Source organism: Aotus nancymaae, unplaced genomic scaffold, assembly GCF_030222135.1.
Source record: "Aotus nancymaae isolate 86718 unplaced genomic scaffold, 86718_ANA_hifiasm-v0.15.2.pri h1tg000064l_0, whole genome shotgun sequence".
Classification (NCBI taxonomy): domain Eukaryota; kingdom Metazoa; phylum Chordata; class Mammalia; order Primates; family Aotidae; genus Aotus; species Aotus nancymaae.
The window spans coordinates 12,863,018-12,883,178 of record NW_026988478.1 but is presented as its reverse complement, the minus strand read 5'-3'; positions in this window follow the sequence as shown (position 1 = coordinate 12,883,178).

Sequence of the window (20,161 nt, the reverse complement as noted above, 5' to 3'; positions counted from 1 at the left end):
CAAAATGGGAGAAGAGGAATTGAAGGCAGCAAACCTAGATAATGCTATTGAGGAGTTTTCCTGCCACCAATGTGAATTTATATCCCCAGTCCAAGTATACTTGAAATGCCACCAATCATTTGTATCTTACAGATGCATTTACGAGGAATGAATGATATTTTATTTTTGTTCATATGTGTGTCTTTCCCACTAGCCAAACAGCTCCCAGAGAGAATTTGTTTTTCTCAGTTTTCTATTCTTACAAAGCACAATGCATAAACTAGATATTTATGAATAATAAACACCTTTAATTAAGTGCTTCTCTGAGTTAAATGCTTTGTTTATCTCTATAAGGTTCTTAGAAATATTTAGGAGTTCGGCTGGGCATGGTTTTAAAATTATCATAGTAGTCAAAAAACACATTAGCATCTAAGGACTGGGGGAAAGCCTGTTCATATTCTTCACAATGGTTGTTAGTCACAGATTGAAAAGAGGTAATGGCTCTGTTTTTTTTCTTTTTGAGACAGAGTCTCACTTTGTCTCCCAGGCTAGAGTGCAGTGGCTTGATCTTGGCTCACAACAACCTCCACCTCCTGGGTTCAAATGATTCTCTTGGCTCAGCCTCCCAAGGAGCTGAGATTACAGGCACCCACCACCATGCCCAGATAATTTTTGTATTTTTAGTAGAGATGGAGTTTCACTATGTTGGCCAGGTTGGTCTCCTGACCTCAAGTGATCCACTCTCCTAGGCCTCCCAGAGAGCTGGGATTATAAGCATGAGCCACAGTGCCCAGTTGGTACTGGCTCTTTTTAAAGAGTTATATGGTTTTACATTGGAATAAAGAAACAGAAGAATAGTCAGAAATGAATTCAGAAAGTAAAGGAGAGGATGCTAGATTGCATAATCTTTTTGAAAGTAAGTTGCCAGGCACAGTGGCTCACACCTGTAATCCCAGCACTTTGGGAGGCCAAGGCAGGCAGATCATCTGAGGTTGGGAGTTCTAGACCAGCCTGGCCAACATGGTAAAATCCCATCTCTTCTAAAAATACAAAAATTAGCCAGGTGTGGTGGTGTGCACCTGTTAATTCCAGCTACTCGGGAGGCTGAGGCAGGAGAATCACTTGGGCTGGGGAGGCAGAGGTTGCAGTGAGCGGAGACTGCACCCTTGCACTCCAGCCTGGGCAACAATAGCAAAACTCAATCTCGAAAGAAAGAAAGAAAGGAAGGAAGGAAGGAAGAAAGAGAGAAAGAAAGTTGAGAATCTTTCTTATCATGTGTTTAACCTATTTTTATCTTGATGTGCTATAAGAAAATGCTTATGAGTATCACTTGCATTTCTGGCAGTTTATTGACTTAATCAAAGGTTTAAGGATTTAAAGAAGCATAAAGACAGTTGAATTGTGTTACTGGAACTCTGAGGAACCTAGAAAAAATGGTAATAATTATTAGAGGCGAAACTCAAATAGACTCTATATTAAGATAAATAAAGAATACCGAGGAAACAGAAAAACTGAAATAAAGGGAATATCAGGACATTATAAGGCCAAAGAAATAATAGCATTGCTATAAGGAACGTAAATCTGTCTGACACAGAAGTTTTTTGTTACAGCTGTTAACACTGCAATGCTATGTATTGGAGATGCTATGGACTGAATTGTGTCTCCTCAAAATTCAAATGTTGAAGCCCTAGTGTGACTGTATTTGGATATAGAGCTTTTAGGAGGTAGTTAAGTGTAGGTAAGTTCATGAAGGTGGAGCCCTAATCCTAATGGTTTGGTGTCTTTATAAGGGGAAAAGAAGAGCTTTGTCTGTGTCTGCCATGTGAGGAGAAGGCAAGAAGGCTGACTGCAAGCCAGGAAGAGAGCCCTGGCTAGAAACTGAAGTCTGCGTGACTTAAGCAAATTAATTTTCTCCTAGTTCTGGAGGCTAGAAAGTCCAAGGTAAAAATTTTGGCATTCTATGGTATTTTGTAATGGCAGCCTAAGTAGACTAAGACAAGAAATAAACAACAGTTAAAAAATGAAAAAACAGAGTACTACTTTGTTAATACATGAAAAAATCCAGACTTAGAATGGAATATGTACATTATGCTAGATACATTTAGTTTTATTTCATCCTCAGTAGAATTCATTGAGATAGGATTATGATTTACATTTTAGTGAGGTTCAGAGAACTTAAGTAATTTATTCCAGGTTATGCAGCTGGTAAGTGGAAGAATCAGGTTTTGTATTTACCTCAATTTGATATCAAAGGCCGTGTTCTTATCTATCATTTATTAATTCTTCAAAAAGTACTCGAGTCTCTGCTATGCGGCAGGTACTGAAATGGATGTAGACATTCTTTCAGCTTGCTCTCTGCCCTCAAGGGGTTCACAACCTTAGATTCTAGGATCTGAGCCAGGATTCATTATCCTGAAAGCCTGGGCCAGGTGTAGTTGATAGCACCTACCTTAGGGCTGGAGGGCATGGAGCCAAGGAGGAAACATCTCACAGAACCAGATGGAAACATCAAATAGGTGAGATTTAAAGTGAAAGGTGAGCATTGGAACCCGAAAGTGTTCATATGAATCACCTGGAGATCTTGTTAAAATATAGTTTCTGATTCAGCAGGTTTTGAGTAGGGCCTAAGAGTCTGCATTTCCTAAAAAAAAAAAAAAACCCTCCCAGGTAGCATGCTACCTGTTGGTCCAGGGGCCACACTTAAAGTGGCAAGAAGTTAGAAAGCAGCAGTAACGCTTTTTTTTTTTGAGAGGGAGTTTCGCTCTTGTTACCCAGGCTGGAGCGCAATGGCGTGATCTCGGCTCACCGCAACCTCCGCCTCCTGGGTTCAGGCAATTCTCCTGCCTCAGCCTCCCGAGTAGCTGGGACTACAGGCATGCGCCACCTTGCCCAGCTAATTTTTGTATTTTTAGTAAAGACGGGGTTTCACCATGTTGACCAGGATGGTCTGGATCTCTTGACCTCGTGATCCACCCGTCTCCGCCTCCCAAAGTGCTGGGATTATAGGCCTGAGCCACCGTGCCCAGCCCAGTAATGCTTGTTTTAATGGGTGCCTCCACCCTTCAGCCCAGAGAGAACACAGATAGAGACACTGGTCCTTCATGGTCACAACATAATCTGGCTCACTGTGGGGTAAGGAAACAGGTCCCTTTGGTAAGAAGATATGGGTTGCTTTAAAAAACTGTTCTTTATTGAGCACCCTGGTATAATTAAATCAGGTTTTATGGTTCTATATAGCCCCAAGTGATCAGTTTGACAGAATTTTGAATTTTACAACTTGTGCTTTGATTTTCATAGGGGTTCAGATTTTAACTTCTTTATTTGAAATCATTGTGACATCCCTATTGTAGACGGTATAGAAAGAAATTAAAACAAATTCCCCAAACAAAAGCATTATATATACACTAAGGTATTTTTATATGTTCTGAACAGTCATGCAATTTACTTTATTTCAGTTATGGACATTGAAACTTGATAACGTTTCTTCTTCCTTAACTCCCATATTTAATGACAAATTATATCTGAGGCTGACCAACAAGATGACTTGTTTTTTTCTGAGCCATGAATAGCTAGGAAACTCCATTCTATTTGGGGATAAAATACAACCTTTTAGTAGCAAGAATTTGATAAAACAATTTCTGTGATGATTTCTTCTGAGGCTTTCCAATCCCTTAGACAATGCTTTATTCTTCTTCATGAATAATTTGGAGTTTTTAAATTGCTAATGTTTCCATCCAGGAAAGCCCGAGAAGATATAAACATTTTAAACAACCTTCTAAAGTTGGCTCTGAGTCCTTTTGTTCAACTCAAATATCAGTACTTTTAAAATGTGAGGATTAAAAATAGTTATAAAAGTCTTTCTTTTGTAATCCCTGCTCTATCCTCATGATAATTATCACTTCATATCTACACAGTGACTTTCTCCAACTTTCCCGACATAGATCATATGTTTTAAAAGATTGTCAAAATATTCCTATGGCAAATATAGATTAAAAGGAAGAGCAAAAGCAACTTTTATCTTCTTTCCCTGCCCTGGACTCTTCATCATCCTTAAAAACAAACCTTAAAATCCAAACAGAACAAAAACTTTTATAAAGTTAGGGAAATTTGAGTTGGAACAGTAAGAGATTTACAAAAAGGCAAAAATAAAGTGTTGCTCTAGGAAGGGAAGTTACACAGGAAATAGGGGATCTGACAGGAAGCAACTGCAGATTACTGTAGGCTGTGGCCACCCACCAGTTTAGGATTTTTCTTTCCTTTCTAGTTTTGCTGCCACTTCCCCAGAATAGACTATTATCATCAATTTGGGCAGACTTTTGCAATGTACTCTGAATTGACAGCCCTACCTCCCCCATCATTCTTTTTATCCCAGTTCATCTTCTCTCCTGCCACAGACTCTAAATTCATGAAAGTGTAGAACCAGACCAGCACAGTGGCTCACGCCTGTAATCCCAGCACTTTGGAAGGTTGAGTTGGGTAGATCATCTGAGGTCAGGAATTCAAGACCAGCCTGCCCAACATGGTGAAACTCTGTCTCTACGAAAATACAAAAATTAGCTGGGCATGATGGCAGGTGCCTATGATCCCAGCTACTTGGAAGGCTGAGGCGGGAGAATCACTTGAACCCAGGAGATGAAGGTTGAAGTGAGCCGAGATCACACCACTGCACTCCAGCCTGAGTGACAGAGCAAGACTCTGTCTCAAAAACAAATAAACAAAAAATAAAAAAATATAAAAATGATAGGGGGATGAAGGAAGAGGCACTTATGATATGCTGCTAAATTGCTAATCTGTCCTGTTTTGTAAGGATGTAACTGGCTGTTTTGATGTTCAGTGGTAGATGAGATGTGAGATTTAAAGAAAATGTTGGCAGGTTGTGGTTGCTAGTGAGTGCGGACTTTTACTGGAGGAACAGGTCTAATATGACTACCAGCATTTTCTGCTCCATTCAGCTTTAAAGAGTCTCCTGGGCAAAGTGTTTTGCAGAGCAGCAAACATTACTGCCTATGTAGTTCTTATTATAATCACTTTAACATGATTTTGTGTAATCATTTCTGGGCTATAAAATGCTATAATTCCCAATACAGTATAAGGTCATCTGAAACCACAGCTAAAAATATATACAATAATTGTTCACAATTCCAGAAATCATTCCCCAACCACATCTGGTTGTGAGGATGGATTTTTTTTCCCCTCTCCTCAAATATATCACCTGCCACAGATTGTATTTTCTAAATAAGTGAATCTGCTAAAATATTTTATTTCTCAGGACAAAGAATAGCTAAATGTCAGTATTTTCCTTAAGTGGTTTCTAACCATTTCTTCAGGGAAGACTTTTATGTACATTTTAATTTCCAATTTTGTGAATACATACTGTTTGGGGAAAGGAAACTTGGAATGCTCACATTTTAAATGCTCATCACAGAAGTGTATATCCTTAATACATAATTAGTTTTTGTACCAGTTACCACTGTCATTTAGTTTATCCTTAGATTTTGCCCTCCATTCCATTAAGTGTCATTCGCCAAACATTTATTGAACATTTTCTAGGGACAAAGCTTTATATACTCATAAGATACAAGCTGTTAGGGCTATAAATGAAAAGAATGAGAATGTAATACCTAGTGTTCATGCAAAGCAGCCAAGAAGTTTCATTTTATGAGCAAACTTTGATTGATTTATAGGGACTTCTAGGAGTGTTCTATGGAGAAGAAATTTAGGATCATATTAAGGTCAGCTGGCGTGACTTCAAGCATCAAAATAATATTGTCCATGATCTAGAGAGTAGGAATTAGTGGTAAATAGCAAATTTTAACCTAAAAATTATGAGAAAATTTAGGAGAAAAGCTCACTATTTCTAAATTGCTTCATAGAGAAAGTAGCTATGGGTCGGGCTTTGGAAAAGGATAATTTAGATATTAGAGAATAAAGAGGGGAAAGGACCGTCCAGACACTAGGAATTGGGAAGATCAAGGTATAGAAGTAAGCAAACCAGATCAGCCAATGGGTGAGACCAGAGCAAAGTTTGCATGGATGGATGTTGTGGGAGACAAAGTTGGACAAAACACAGAGAGAATGAAAGAGCAACAAAATCAATATCTCATTAGGTATCAGAGTGACTGGGCTGAATATTTTTTATACTTGCATATTAGACCATAAGTGCTTATAAACCTAAATGACTTTACTTCTCATTTAAACATATAGAACAATACTCAGAATGTCTTTTGTTACTCTTATATACTATTGGAATGTAAATGAGTATAGCCATTATGTAAGACAGTATGAGGTTTTCTCAAATAACTAAAAATAGAACTATCCATATGATCCCACTACTGGATATTTATCTGAAGGAAATAAAATCAGCATATTAAAGAGATCCCTGCACCCCCATGTTTGTTGCAGCACTATTCACAGTAGTAAAGATCTGGAATCGGCCTAAGTGTCTGGGGATGGACAAATGGATAAGAAAATATGTTATAGATACTGTTCTGTCATAAAAAGAATAAAATCCTGTCATTTGCAGCAACATGGATAGCACTGGAGGTCGTTATGTTAAGTGAAATAAGCGAGGCACAGAAAGACAAATACCATATTCTCATTCACATGTGGGAACTAAAAAAGTCTATCTTGTGGAGGGAGAGAGGAGAATGACAATTATCAGAGGCTGGGAAGGGTGTGTATATGGCAAGGGGAGATGAAGAGAGGTTGGTTAGTGGATACAAACCTATAGTTAGATAGCAGAAATAATTTCTAATGTTAGATAGGAGAACAGGGTGACTAGTTATCAACAAAGGATTGCATATCTCAAAATAGCTAGAAGAGAGGTCTTGAAATGTTCTCAACACTCAGAAATCATAAATGCTCGAAATGATGACTATCCTAAATAATCTGACTTGATTATTACACATTCTATGCTTATAATGAAATAGCACATGTGCCCCATAAATCTGTACAAATACCATGTATCAATAAAAATGTCTTGTATTAACACCTGAGGACAGTATATTACAGTGAACACCGTTGCCTAACAAACATTCGCACTCTATAGTATGTTAAATTTCCCTTGGGAAACTACTTCCCTATGTCCTGCCATATTTGTATGGGTGTGACTGTTTCCTCGGTTCCATGGAAAAACCAATTAGCATATCCCATTCTTCTGGCCAAGTAATGGGGTTGATGATGGGCATCTAACCCAGTCAGAGGGAGGGAGATATGAGGAGACCTTGGCTGGGGTCCTGAGAAAGAAGAGCATTCACATTTCCATAGAATCCAGTGATGTAAGAACATGAGGCTTGACACTGCTACGGTCACAAGGGGAGATAAGCTCAGGATGAAGCCAATGCTCAGAGAATGACAAAATCAAAATATGGAGATTAACTGACCTCATATAGCACTGCATAAGCCCCTGAATCAAGTTATGCCTGAAGCTTAGTCCTTGAGCCTTCAGCTGCGTGAACCAATATACTTCTCCAATTAACTAGGCAAGTTTGAGTCGGATTTTCCATCATATACTAAAGAGTGGTAACGGGTAGAGTTATTTTACATCTTCACAGTTTTCATTTTTTTGGTGGGGAGCCCAACAAAATAATTTGTTTGTATACTGATTAGCTCACTCCTGAAATTACATTTGCTGTGTAGCCTGTAGGGAAACAGACCAGTTACTCTGTCACCCAATGACTTTTACTTCTTTGTATATTGATAGGTTTCCCCAAGTGTTCTTGGAAGTTGTTTTTACTTTCTTAATAATGAAAGTCTAGCTTCAAATCCTCTTTTTGTTTGATTTTTGACTTATACTGTATCAATTCTCCGTATTTGGTAAAATTGCAATAAGAACACAAAATTTCAATTGAGACTTGGTTTACAGGGAAATGCATTCATGTTTGCTTCATATTTTAGCAATATTTATAAACACTCAATAGTTATGTTTATCTTTTTAACAAATAGCACCTTGTGATGCATTTTCCCTGCTATGTCTTCTGACTCACAGCTACACTTCTGGGAGTATCACAGAGATTTGAGTCAAAAGGCTACTTGGTTCATTATAGTCTAAAGTTGAACATGGTTGCATCTAATCTGTGTTTGGATTGGTAGGCCAAAGGAAGTTCCTCTGGGATTTGAAACATCTCTCACTAGTTTCACTTGGGAGAAATGGACTTTCTTTAAATCATTAGTTTTTAAAACATTGAGAGATGATGGTCTTCAACAAATGAGGAGGAATGAAAGAGAATCATCCTATTTTTCAGTCAATTATCACTTTACTTTGGAATTTTGCGGGAAGACTTACTATCAAAGTTCCTTTTGAAGAACTGAAGTGGTCTTATCCTGCCTGAAAATGTAACTCCCCTTATCTAGTAGTATAATGACCAGTGAAGAAGAGTGTTATTTCAGCTGATTAAAATAGCTTTATTATAAAACTTAATTGCTAAATATAATTATTTCCAGGATAACTACTTTCACTACCACTAATTTAAAAGGGCATTTATGGCTCCACTGAAAAAAAGATACTTAAACATAGAAAATTAAATCTATAAAACATCTTCAAGTAAGTTAAAACGAGAGGCTTAGGCATTCATAAAAATGTTTGATAGCCTACTAAGAAGTTGTTAATTTTCTCTTGTGTACTATCAACTTTTTAAGTAGTCATTATTTTTAAGAATGATACGTTTGGATTTTAATGTGTTGACCTTGAAGTAATGGTGTGTGTAAGAATCTTTTCTTGGAGAAAGAAAGAGAAGTGGTGGCCAACAACATCACCACTGAGAATGAGGACAGAGAAAAGACCACGTGGGGTTTGCTGCAGAGAGAGCACTTGAAACCCACGGGAGAGCAGATTCAGAGTGGCAAGGAGAGAAGTGATGTCCAGGAAGCCTGGGGGAAGGAGTGACTGGTGAAATTTTGACCATGAAGGTTTTCACAGTGAAAAATGTCATACCTGAGCCAAGTAAATGAACTTTTTGGATCACTTGGAAAGATTAATTATCTCGAGCTTAATTTTATTGTTCTAGTTATCTATCACGGAGGAGCAAACCAACCCAAAACACAATGGTTTTTAAACTATAATTCATTTTGCTCACAAATGTTCAATTTGGAAAGGACTCTACGTTGGTTTTCTATTGCTGTGTGACAAATTATCACAAATTTAGTGGCTTAAAACAACACAAATTTGTTACCTTATAGTTCTGTAGGGAAGCAATCCAACACAGTTCTCACTGACCTAAAATCAGGGTCTCAGGAGGGGTGTGTTTCTTTCTGGAAGATCCAGGGGGAGAATCTGTTTTCTTGCCTTTTCCAGCTTCTAGAGGATGCCTGTATCCCTTGGCTCACAGCCTCTTCCTCCATCTTCAAAGCCAGCAACAGCTGGTCAAGTTGTTTTCCCACTAAATCACTCTGACCTCTCCTGCTTCTCTTTTCTTCTTTTAAGGACTTTTTATTACATTGCGCCCATCTGGATATCACAGGATAATCTCCCTACTTTAAGGTCAGCTGATTAGCAATTCTATCTGCAATTTGAATTCACCGTTGCCGTGTAACATATTCATAGGCTCTGGAAATTAGGATGTGTACCTCTTCCCATTATTCTGCCTACCACAGACTTATTGGGGATATTGGCTCATCTCTATGCCACACAGCATCATCTGGGGCAGCTGGACTGGGACTGGAACGCTGACTTCCGTGACAGCCCATCTGTGTGGCTGGCAGTTTGGTGAGCTCAGTTCCTGTCTGTGTGAGCATCTCCAGGGGGCTGCTTTGGCTTTTTCACAATGTGATGGCTAGCTTTGAAGAGCTACTATTCCAAAGGACATTAACTGGAAGCTGCCTGTGTCTTAAGTACTGGGCCTGGAAATTGACACAGTATCACTTCCACCATATTCAGTTAGTCAGCGTAGTCACAGAGCCCATGTAGACTCAAGGGGAAGGAGCATATTGCCTCAACTCTCGATGGAAGGAGTGTCAAAGAATTTGTAGACAGCTTTAATTCTCTATATTGCCCATTGGTAAAATAGGGATAATCTTTACTTGCAGCATTGCTGCCAGAATTAGAAACAATGGGTGTAGAATGGCTAATAACATTCCTACTGCATGTATAACAATGAACGGAGGAAAACAATTCTCAAGTGTCTGTAGAATATTTGAATATGTGTGAATGAATACCGTGGTTCTTAATATTTGTGGGTTTGTATGATAGGATTACAGTTCCTTTCTCCAGAAAACTGTACACATGTACTTGTGTGTACCTTTTGGTATATTTCATGGCATTCTCAGACAAGGTTAAGATTTTTAGGACTAGGATACCAAGTAACAGTGGATTAAAACACTGCAGGCTAGCCAGGCATCATGGCATGTACCTGTAATCCCAGCTACTCAGGAGACTGAGGCAGAATTGCTTGAACCTGGGAGGTGGAGGTTGCAGTGAGCCAAGATTGCGTCAGTGGACCCCAACCTGGGCAACAGAGTGAGACTCTGTCTCAAAAACAATAAATAAATAAAAATAAAAAATAAATTAAAAAAATAAAACAAAACACTGCAGGCTATTGTGCATGTGCTGTGAGACATAATTTGGCTTAATTCCTTTTTAGCTATGGGGGTGGGGAGTTATATACATGAAACAAAAATGGGATCATGTTGTAGATGCCACAAAGCAGTTTTCTTTTGCCCCTAAATATATTGGGCACGCCTTTCTGTGCTAGTGGTTATTGGTCTACTTCAGACTTTTTGGTGGCTAGATAATTTTCCATTATGTGGATGTATTAGAATGTATTTTATCAAATAATAAAACCTTAATTAGAAGATTTGTGTGATATATATAGCTGTAATAGCCCACTGAACCATAGGAAAAGGAGGATATTTTGTTTTTCCTTCGCTCCCTTGCCCCTCACCTCACCCTCATACTGGTTTCACTGAAAGTCTCTGCTGATTGTCCAGAGACCTGGGATCTAAATCTGCTGGTCCATGTGTAACTGCACAGTTTCCTTACTGCTCAGCTCTGGTTCCTCAACTGCATAAGAGAAGTGGATTAGATGGTCTCTGATTGCTTTTGCCCATCTCTAGTTGGATTTATTGAGTTGACCATATGCTAAGCATCGCACCAGGAACTTTCCAGGTTGTCCTTATACCAATTACATTAGGTAGATAATATAATTCCCATTTCGTACACAGAGAGAATGAAGGGAAGGAGAATGTAAGAACTCAGAAGGCAAGGAGAGAGGCTGGCATTAAAATAGGGTTGAAGAAGAGAAAGAGTTGGAGATGCTGAGTTCTGGAGGCAGGTCTACCTTAGCTGAAGGCCTGGAGTCCACCAGCATTTGACAGTTTATGGTATAGTTTTACATGTATTCTTTCAATTGTGCTTCCCATGTAGATGAGAAAAGACATTTTATTCTCATTTTATTTTTTAAAATTTAGTTAATTAATTTTTTGAGACAGCCTTGCTCTGTTTCCCTGGGCTGGAGTGTAGTGGTGCTGTCTTGGTTCACTACAGTCTCTGTCTCCTGGATTCAAGCAATTCTTGTGCCTCAGCCTCTGGAGTAGATGGGATTACAGGCGTGTGTCACCATGCCTGGCTAATTTTTGTATTTTTAGTAGAGACGGGGTTTCCCCATGTTGCCAGCTGGTGTCGAACACTTGGCCTCAAGTGATCTGCCCATCGGGGCTTCCCAAAGTGCTGGGATTCCAGGCACAAGTCACTGCACCCGGCCTTTATTCTCATTTTAAAAGTGATAAACAGAGAGGTTATATGGCTTGTATAAGACCACATAGATAAGAAGTAGTATTAGAGAGAATTAATTTTTTGGTTAGCAGTTAGCAAAATTGGGCCTTCTGATTCAGTTCTATTGACCATTGAGAATTCATATTGCATTATGAAAATTCCCCATGCTAATTTTCCAGTTAATATAGATGAGGAAAAAGATCCCAAAACCCAAAATTGAAAAGCAGTCACTGGGAAGAAAATATTTTTAGAAATCAATATACAACATCTGCATAGACTATTTCCATCTTACATTCTTAAAATTCGGTTAAAATTGTATTGACTTTTCAAAAAATGTATTCATCTTTTAATAATGGTATACTTAGAAAACTGGCAATGAGCACCCTTCAAAATGAGTAATGGACTCTGTCAAGCAGGCGTACATTTGTCAAGGGAATAAGGAGAAGAAGATATTTACCAATACTGTGAGTCTCTAGTTTTACTTCTGTTTGTGAACTGGTAGGCCCTGAGTCCCTGAGGGGATCGTCTTCCTTCCTGGCTATTTAAGGTAATACAAATCACCTTAGTTAAAAACAAACTCACTAGTCAACTAAAACTCATTGTGTCTAGTACAAAACTTTAATAGTTGCTTATCTTAATTTCATTTCCATAGTTGCATTTCAAAAGAAAACTTCAAACTAGATAAAGCACATGGGAATTTCCCATCTGATTGGAAGATAAAAGGGGATGTACTTACTCATTGCCCTCAAGTGTCCCTGCTGGGCATGAGAATGTGAGTCTTGTTTAGAAAACAGGCAAGAAATCTCCTAAGGCTCTTAGGATCTATTCCATCTCTACATATAAACACTGTGGTTACTTGGAATTGGTTTTGTGATCTCACTTTTAAACTTGTACTTTCATCCTAATCAGTTCTGGTTTCAATTACACATTTGGCTCAACTCTCTGAATCAGCTTCCGCCAGGCCTCTCTCTTGGTAATAGTCCTGCTTGCCTCTTCCTCCTTTCCCCCTTCACCTAATCACTGGTCATTATAGAGACTCTTTCCTTGCCTTGGGTTTCACACTATTTTCTCCAGTCTCAAAAAAGTACTCTTTGTCATTTCCAAGTGTATTTTTTCCTCCCTCTATGCTCTTTGTATGCCGAAAGAAAAATAACATCACTCTTTGTCCCCTCAAAGAAGGGAGAATTTGCTGTTTGCCCAAGTAATTCTTGGTTTTAGGGCCATACTGGGTCCTTTTTGTATAGGGGGCCACTTCAGTTTAGAAGCAGAAGATAGTATCTGGACTGAGTATGTGATAGGTACTTTCACATGCAATTCCAATAAAGAAATGTCTAGGGTTGTCATATCAACACATATATGCAATATTCTCCCAAATGGCCATGGTCTTAGAGATTGTTCTGGGTGTGAGAGAAGGCACAGTCACTTAAATCTTGAGTAGGTTCCTTTCTCTTGGCTTTCTCCCGGGTGACTGCATTTCCTATTCTCTTTGGTTATACCCTGGTTTAAGTATTAGTTAAGGCAAAGGTTTTGGCCTCCTTAATGTATACTCAAAAGAAATGAGATTTTTCTTTTATTCTTTTTTTTTTTTTTTTTTTTTTTTTAATAAAGACGGAGTTTCACCATGTTGGTCAGGCTGTTCTTGAACTCCCGACCTCAGGTGATCTGCCCGCCTTGGCCTCCAAAGTGCTTGGATTACAGGCGTGAGCCACCATGCCCGGCCTTTCTTTCATTCTTAAATAACATCCAAGAATAAGTAGTCTGGGGATAACTGTGGTTTCATAATGTTGGGACTCACATTTCATCCATCTCACTGCTCTGCCATTTCCAACATGTGGCTTCTACCTATAGCCCAACATCACTGCTCTCACTATTGCAAGTGTCCGTCCACTTCACAGCCAGTAGGAAGGAAGAAAAGAGGGAAGCAGAGATCATTTCCTTTACTTTAAGGACATAAGAATGAATTTCAACATCACTACTGCTTAGATATTTTTGGCCGAGACTTAGTAAAATGACCAAAGTTGGCTGCAAAGGAGTCTGATGGTCATGTGCCCAGATATAATTTGGGGATTCTATTTCTAAAGGAAGATGGGGAGAACAGATATTGAAGGATAATTAACAACCTCTGCCACAGTCAGTGCCTTTAACTACCTAAATATCTGTGCACATGCTTTTTCTCACAAACGAAGCATATTTATTTTCTTTCTTATCAAAGAGGAGGTAACTCATAAGTCCTATCTAATTACCACATCTTGAGCAAAGTCTTTGTGTAATGCTCTCATTTTGTCTGGATATAGTTCCTCGTGGCCTAGCAACCTATGAACGGAAAATAAGTTATCTCTCCTTCACAATGTAATAACCACAGTTAAGACTCCCATTTGGAAAAGGAAGGTGGCTGTTACTGGTCCAGATAAACAAGCTGCTAGGATCCCTTCCCAGGGAGTGGGTCTTCACACGACAACATCTTGTTCTGTTTCCTAGGAGGAACTCTCTGTTCATCATGCTCCATTGCCTCATCTGCAGTGGACATTGGAGAATGAACCATTCTTAAGGCTGCATAGCGTTGTACTCTATTTTCCTGCTGATGTAGGTGTGGGGATATGTGGAATATTATTTATTTGCTCCTCCAGATCATTGATTTTTCTCCTTCTCTGCCCTAATCTTTTTTTCTGGGAGACTGACAGGATTACCTCAATAGAACTTCTTTGTTCTGTTCTTAGTTGAGTTCAGCCAATGGGAAGCCCCAGAGGAAGATCAGAGGAAGGGAAGAATGAGAAAGGTTGGGGTATTTCTTCCCTGGCTCTCTCCTTCCCAGCGTTGACCTAGGCTTGTGGTGTCCCTCAAGCAAAGGTCTTATCACCTGTCAGGTATCTCTTTTTGTCTCCTAGTTTCAGTAACTGTGAGAAACTCTTGCCAAGTTTGCGGATGCACCCGTGACACAGCCTCAGGAAGTCTGGACAAAATGTGCCCAAGGTGGTCAGGGCACAACTTGGTTTTATAGATTTTAGGGAGACATGAGACATCAATTAATATACGTAAGAAGTACATTAGCCCCATTCAGACAGGCAGAGAAAACCCAAAGCAAGGTCGCCCCCACTGAGGACTTCCAGGTCACAGGTAAGTGAGACAGATAGTTGCATTCTTTTGAGTTTCTGATAAGTCTTTCCAAAAGAGGCAATCAGAATATGTATCTATCTCTGTGAGTGGAGGGATGACTTTGAATAGAATGAGAGGCAGATTTGCCCTGAGCCATTCCCAGCTTGAAGGGGTCCAAGATATTTTCCACTCCCTCTCTTTCTCTTCCTTTTCTATTCTTTCTTTCTTTCTCTCTTTCTCTTTCTTTCTTTTTCTACTTTCTTTCTCTTTCTTTCTTTTCTTTCTTCTTTCTCTCTTTTTTCCTCCTTCCCTCCCTCCTTCCTTCATTCCTTCCTCTCTCTCTTTCTCTCCTTCTTCTCTTCCTTCTTTTCCTTTCTCTTTCTTTTTCCATGTGTAGGTGGGGGGGAAGCATTCTAATTTCCACTTACAGCTGCTCTTGAGAGCTACCTCTTATTCTCGCTTCAGTGTTCGGTAAAGAAGAATTGGCTTGTTTGGCTGGGCACAGTGGCTCATACCCATAATCCCAGCACTTCAGACAAGGCAGGAGGATTTTTTTGAAGCCAGGTGTTCGAGACCAGCCTGAGCAACATGTTAAGAACGCTTCTCTACCCTAAAAATTAGTGAGGCATGGTGGCACAAGGCTGAGGTAGGATTGTTTGAGCCCAGGAAGCTGGGGCTGCAGTGAGCTGTGTTTGCACCACTGCACTCCAGCCTGGGCGACAGACCCTATCTCCAAAACCAACCAACCAACCAACCAAAAACACTTTTTTTTTTTCGAGACGGAGTTTCGCTCTTGTTACCCAGGCTGGAGTGCAATGGCGTGATCTCGGCTCACTGCAACCTCCGCCTCCTGGGTTCAGGCAATTCTCCTGCCTCAGCCTCCTGAGTAGCTGGGATTACAGGCACGCGCCACCATGCCCAGCTAATTTTTTGTATTTTTAGTAGAGACGGGGTTTCACCATGTTGACCAGGATGGTCTCGATCTCTTGACCTTGTGATCCACCTGCCTCAGCCTCCCAAAGTGCTGGGATTACAGGCGTGAGCCACTGCGCCCCGCCCCAAAACACCTTTTTAAAAAAACTTTTGAATACCAAAATTACTGCATTTTCACTCAATTTATATTTCAGGCAAGACAGAAAATGCCTCTTTTCATAAAATAGAATTCTCCTCCCTTAGGGGAAACTATTTCTGACTTCATCTCTTTTATAAGATTTTGCTTCAAGTGGCAAGATGCAGCCAACACACACCAAGATCCTGAGTTTTTCCAACTAGTTGCCTTAGAGTTACAGACTCTGACAGTTTATGGCTTACTTTCCAATGTATGGCAGGTAACAGTTTAGCCAAAGCTTTGTTATGACATAACAAGAGTCACCAGCTTTCCACCCTGGGTTATCTGAATATTTACTGTTCCCTGTTCAATTGCATCAGTATTACATATGTCTTTTGTTACAGAAGTCCTCCTTCCAGATACTACTTTATATTAGTTAGATATAGGTTTAACTGTTATAACGAAGATCCTCAAATAATGGTGGCCTGAGAAAAACAGAAGTTAATTTATTTCTCATGTTTCAACCTAATGTAGCAGCTCCATGGTGTCAAGGCTCTAGCTTGTTGTCTTTAATGTATGGCCTTTTAGCATGTGACGTCCATGTTTTTGCCTAAGATGGCTTCTCTAGCTTTTGCTAGAATGTCCATGTTTTAGTTATCAGGAAGAACAAAAAAGGAAAGTGGTGGGCATGACCTATTTCTTTAAGAATATAACTGGGGAGTCATAAATGTCACTTACTCATCTTGTTGGCCAGACCATGGTGACACTGTCACACTTGGCTTTAAAGAAGCTTGGAAAGTATAGCTCTACTCTGGGTGGCTATGTTACAGGAAAGAGCTCCTGATCCAGACTGAAAGAGAGGGTTCTTGGATCTTTCGCAAGAAAGAATTCAGGATGAGTTCATAGCGCAAAGTGAAAGCAAGTTTAAGAAAGTGAAGGAAGAAAAGAATGGCTACTTCATAGATAGAGCAGTCCTGAGGGCTGCTGGTTGCCATTTTTATGGTTATTTCTTGATGATATGTTAAACAAGGGGTGGATTATTCATGCCTCCCCTTTTTAGGTTAACTTCCTAACACTGCCATGGCACTGTAAACTGTCATGATGCTGGTGGGAGGGTAGCAGTGAGGACGACCAGAGGTCAACTCTCATGGCTATTTTGGTTTTGGTGGGTGTTGGTCACTGCAACCCGTTTTATCAGCAAAGTCTTTATGGCCTGTATTCTGTGCTGACCTCCTATCTCATCCTGTGACTCAGAATACTTTAACCATCTGGGAACACAGCCCAGTAGGCTTCAGCCTCATTTTACCCAGCTCCTATTTAAGATGGAGTTGCTCTGGTTCACACACCTCTGACAAATTTTAGGGCTTTACTAATTAAGAAAGAAGAGGAGCTGGGCATGGTGGCTCATGCCGGTAATCCTAGCACTTTGGGAGGCCGAGGTGGGTGGATCAGCTGAGGTCAGGAGTTCACCACCAGTCTGACCAACATGGTGAAACCCTGACTCTACTAAAAAACCAAAAATCAGCTGGGCATGATGGCGGGTGCCTGTAATCCCAGCTACTTGGGAGGCTGAGGCAGGAGAATCGCTTGAACCCAGGAGGCAGAGAGTGCAGTGAGTGAAGACCACGTCATTGCACTCCAGCCTGGGCAACAAGAGTGAAACTCTATCTCAAAATAAGTAAATAAATAAATAAAATAAAAAAGAAGAGGAGAATGAATATTGGAAAGAGCCAGCAATCTTTGCCACATTAAACCAGAATCTAAATCATATTTCTCTAAAAAGTCTGATGTCTGTAACCCTACAATAATGAATTATGTTGGCTCCTCAGTTTTCTTCGGTGGGTCCGAAATATTTTATCCCCCAAAATACTCAGACTAGAGATCTAGCTCCTTTGGAACTCTCTGCATGTTGAAAAAACTCCCTAAAAAGAAGACTTTTGTTATTCTCTACCAAGAATCACGTAATTCAATATTTTGTTAAAATAGTAGATGGAGTTCTCCAGTCTCCAAGGGAACTTAATTTCTGATGTATGTGGAACTATAATAACAAGGAGACCAGAAGTTAGATGGGGAAATTACATCCGAGTTTGCCTCAACCAAAGTTTAAAAATGGTCCTATAAGCCTTTTAAATTTTTTTCAAATAACTTACTTTTTGGCAAGTATCTCCAAGTATTAGAATCAGAAAGAGACTTGAAAAAGCCCAGAACTGACTCTAGACTTAAAAATATTCTGCTTAACTCTCTCCCTTTCTGCACAAACAGAAAATGGTTATTTGAAGAAGTAATTGACTCCAGGGTGAGAGCAAGAAAAGTACAATATGAATTTAAAACATTTTCCACTGCCAGAAAGTAAGAAGTATTTGAAAGGTGATGTGGAGTCCTGCCAAAAGGATGTAGGAGCTAACTGGGAAAAGTACTCAGTGGCCAAAGCTGGGACAACTAAGCTAAAAAAAAAAATCAGGTAGTTGATTATAAACCATAAAATAAAAACAATTCATGAGTCTATATTATTATAAACAAATAATGAACAAACAAAAACAGGAGCAAGTAGGCAGTTTTTTCTTTCTTTTTCTTTTTGAGACGGAATCTCACTCTGTCACCCAGGCGGGAATGCAGTGGCTCACGCCGGTAATCCCAACACTTTGGGAGGCCAAGGCAAGTGAATCACCTGAGGTTGGGAGTTCGAGACCAGCCTGGCCAACATGAAGAAACACTGCTTCTACTAAAAATACAAAGTTAGCTGGGTGTGGTGGCACATGGCTGTAATCCAAGCTATTCAGGAGGCTGAGGTAGGATAATTGCTTGAACCCAGGAGGCAGAGGTTGCAGTGAGCCAAGATTGCGCCATTCCACTCCAACCTGGGCAACAAGAGTGAAACTCCAGCTCATCTCAAAACAAACAAACAAACAAAAAACTCATTAGTTACAGTGAGAAATTATTACAGAGGGGAAACATGGTAGACCTGCCTTTAAACAAAAAATTAAAGTTATCATCAGTAATGAGGCACATTAGCATCATGTTCTTTCAAATAAGATGCCCTGAGAAGGGCTCAACAGAATTTCTGTGGGCATTCTTTTTTGTAATTTTTCTTTATATATATTCACCTTGCATCCAGAATTTCTTGCCAAAAATGTATAAAGTGCATTTAATCATGAGGAAACATTAGACAAACTAAGGTTAAGAAATATTCTACAAAAAATAACTAGCCAATACTCTTAAAAATGTCAAGGTCAAGAAAGATAGAGAAAGGCTACAGAACTGTCCAGACTGAGGAGACAAAGGAGACATGACAACTATGTGCAGTATGAGATTCTGGGTTGGATCCTGGACCAGAAAAAAAGGGTATTAGTGGGACAATTGGTGAAATTTGAATAAATACTGTACATGAGTTAATAATAGAATATCAATGTTAATTTTCTGGGTTTGATAATTTTACTGTGGTTAGGAGAGATACTAACATTCAAGGAAACTGGGTGGAGGGTATATGGGAAATCTTTATGCTTCTTTTGTAAATTTTTTATATTTTAAGTCTAAAACTATCTCAAATAAGCTTCTTTTATTTTTCTCTTATTTTCTTTTTTTGAGTCACACTCTGTCACTTAGGCTGGAGTGCAGTGGCTCTATCTCAGCTCACTGTAACTCCTCAGGTGATCTGTCCTCCTTGGCCTCCCGAAGTGCTGGGATTACAGATGTAAGCCACTGTGCCATCCCTGCAAAATAAGCATTTTTCAAAACAAATAAATCAAAACAAAACAAAATCAAGCCTTACCTGATAAGGCTTGAGAGGTAATAACAGGCATTGAGTATGTTTTTCTTCCCCTCATATGTAACTGAGTTGGATTTTGAAACCATTCTTATTGCATTCATATGCTTTATTAGCAAAACTTACATATTGCTAACTTCTTAATCACTCTTCCCTGGAATTTTATGTTTCTTGACTCTATGTTATAGTTTAGCAACCAGAACTGTATGCAGTATTTCATATATGATAATACTGGGATGAGCTACTGTTTTGTATTCAATACCTTATTCTGACAAAGCATGGCTTTACCTTTTGGCTACAGCACCATACTGGCTCTATACTTATGGAGAACTATAGTGTCTTTAAGATCCAGCTTTAGTCAGGCACAGTGGCTTATTCCTGAAATCCCAGTACTTTGAGAGGTAGAGGAAGGAGGATAGCTTGAGGCTGGGTGTTGGAGACCAGCCGGAGTAACATAGGGAGACCTTGTCTTCCTAAAAAATAGAAAAAAAATAGAGATTGAATAAAACAGAAAGATACTATATGAATACTAGAAAAATTATTTAATAGAATTAAATTTCATAAATATCTA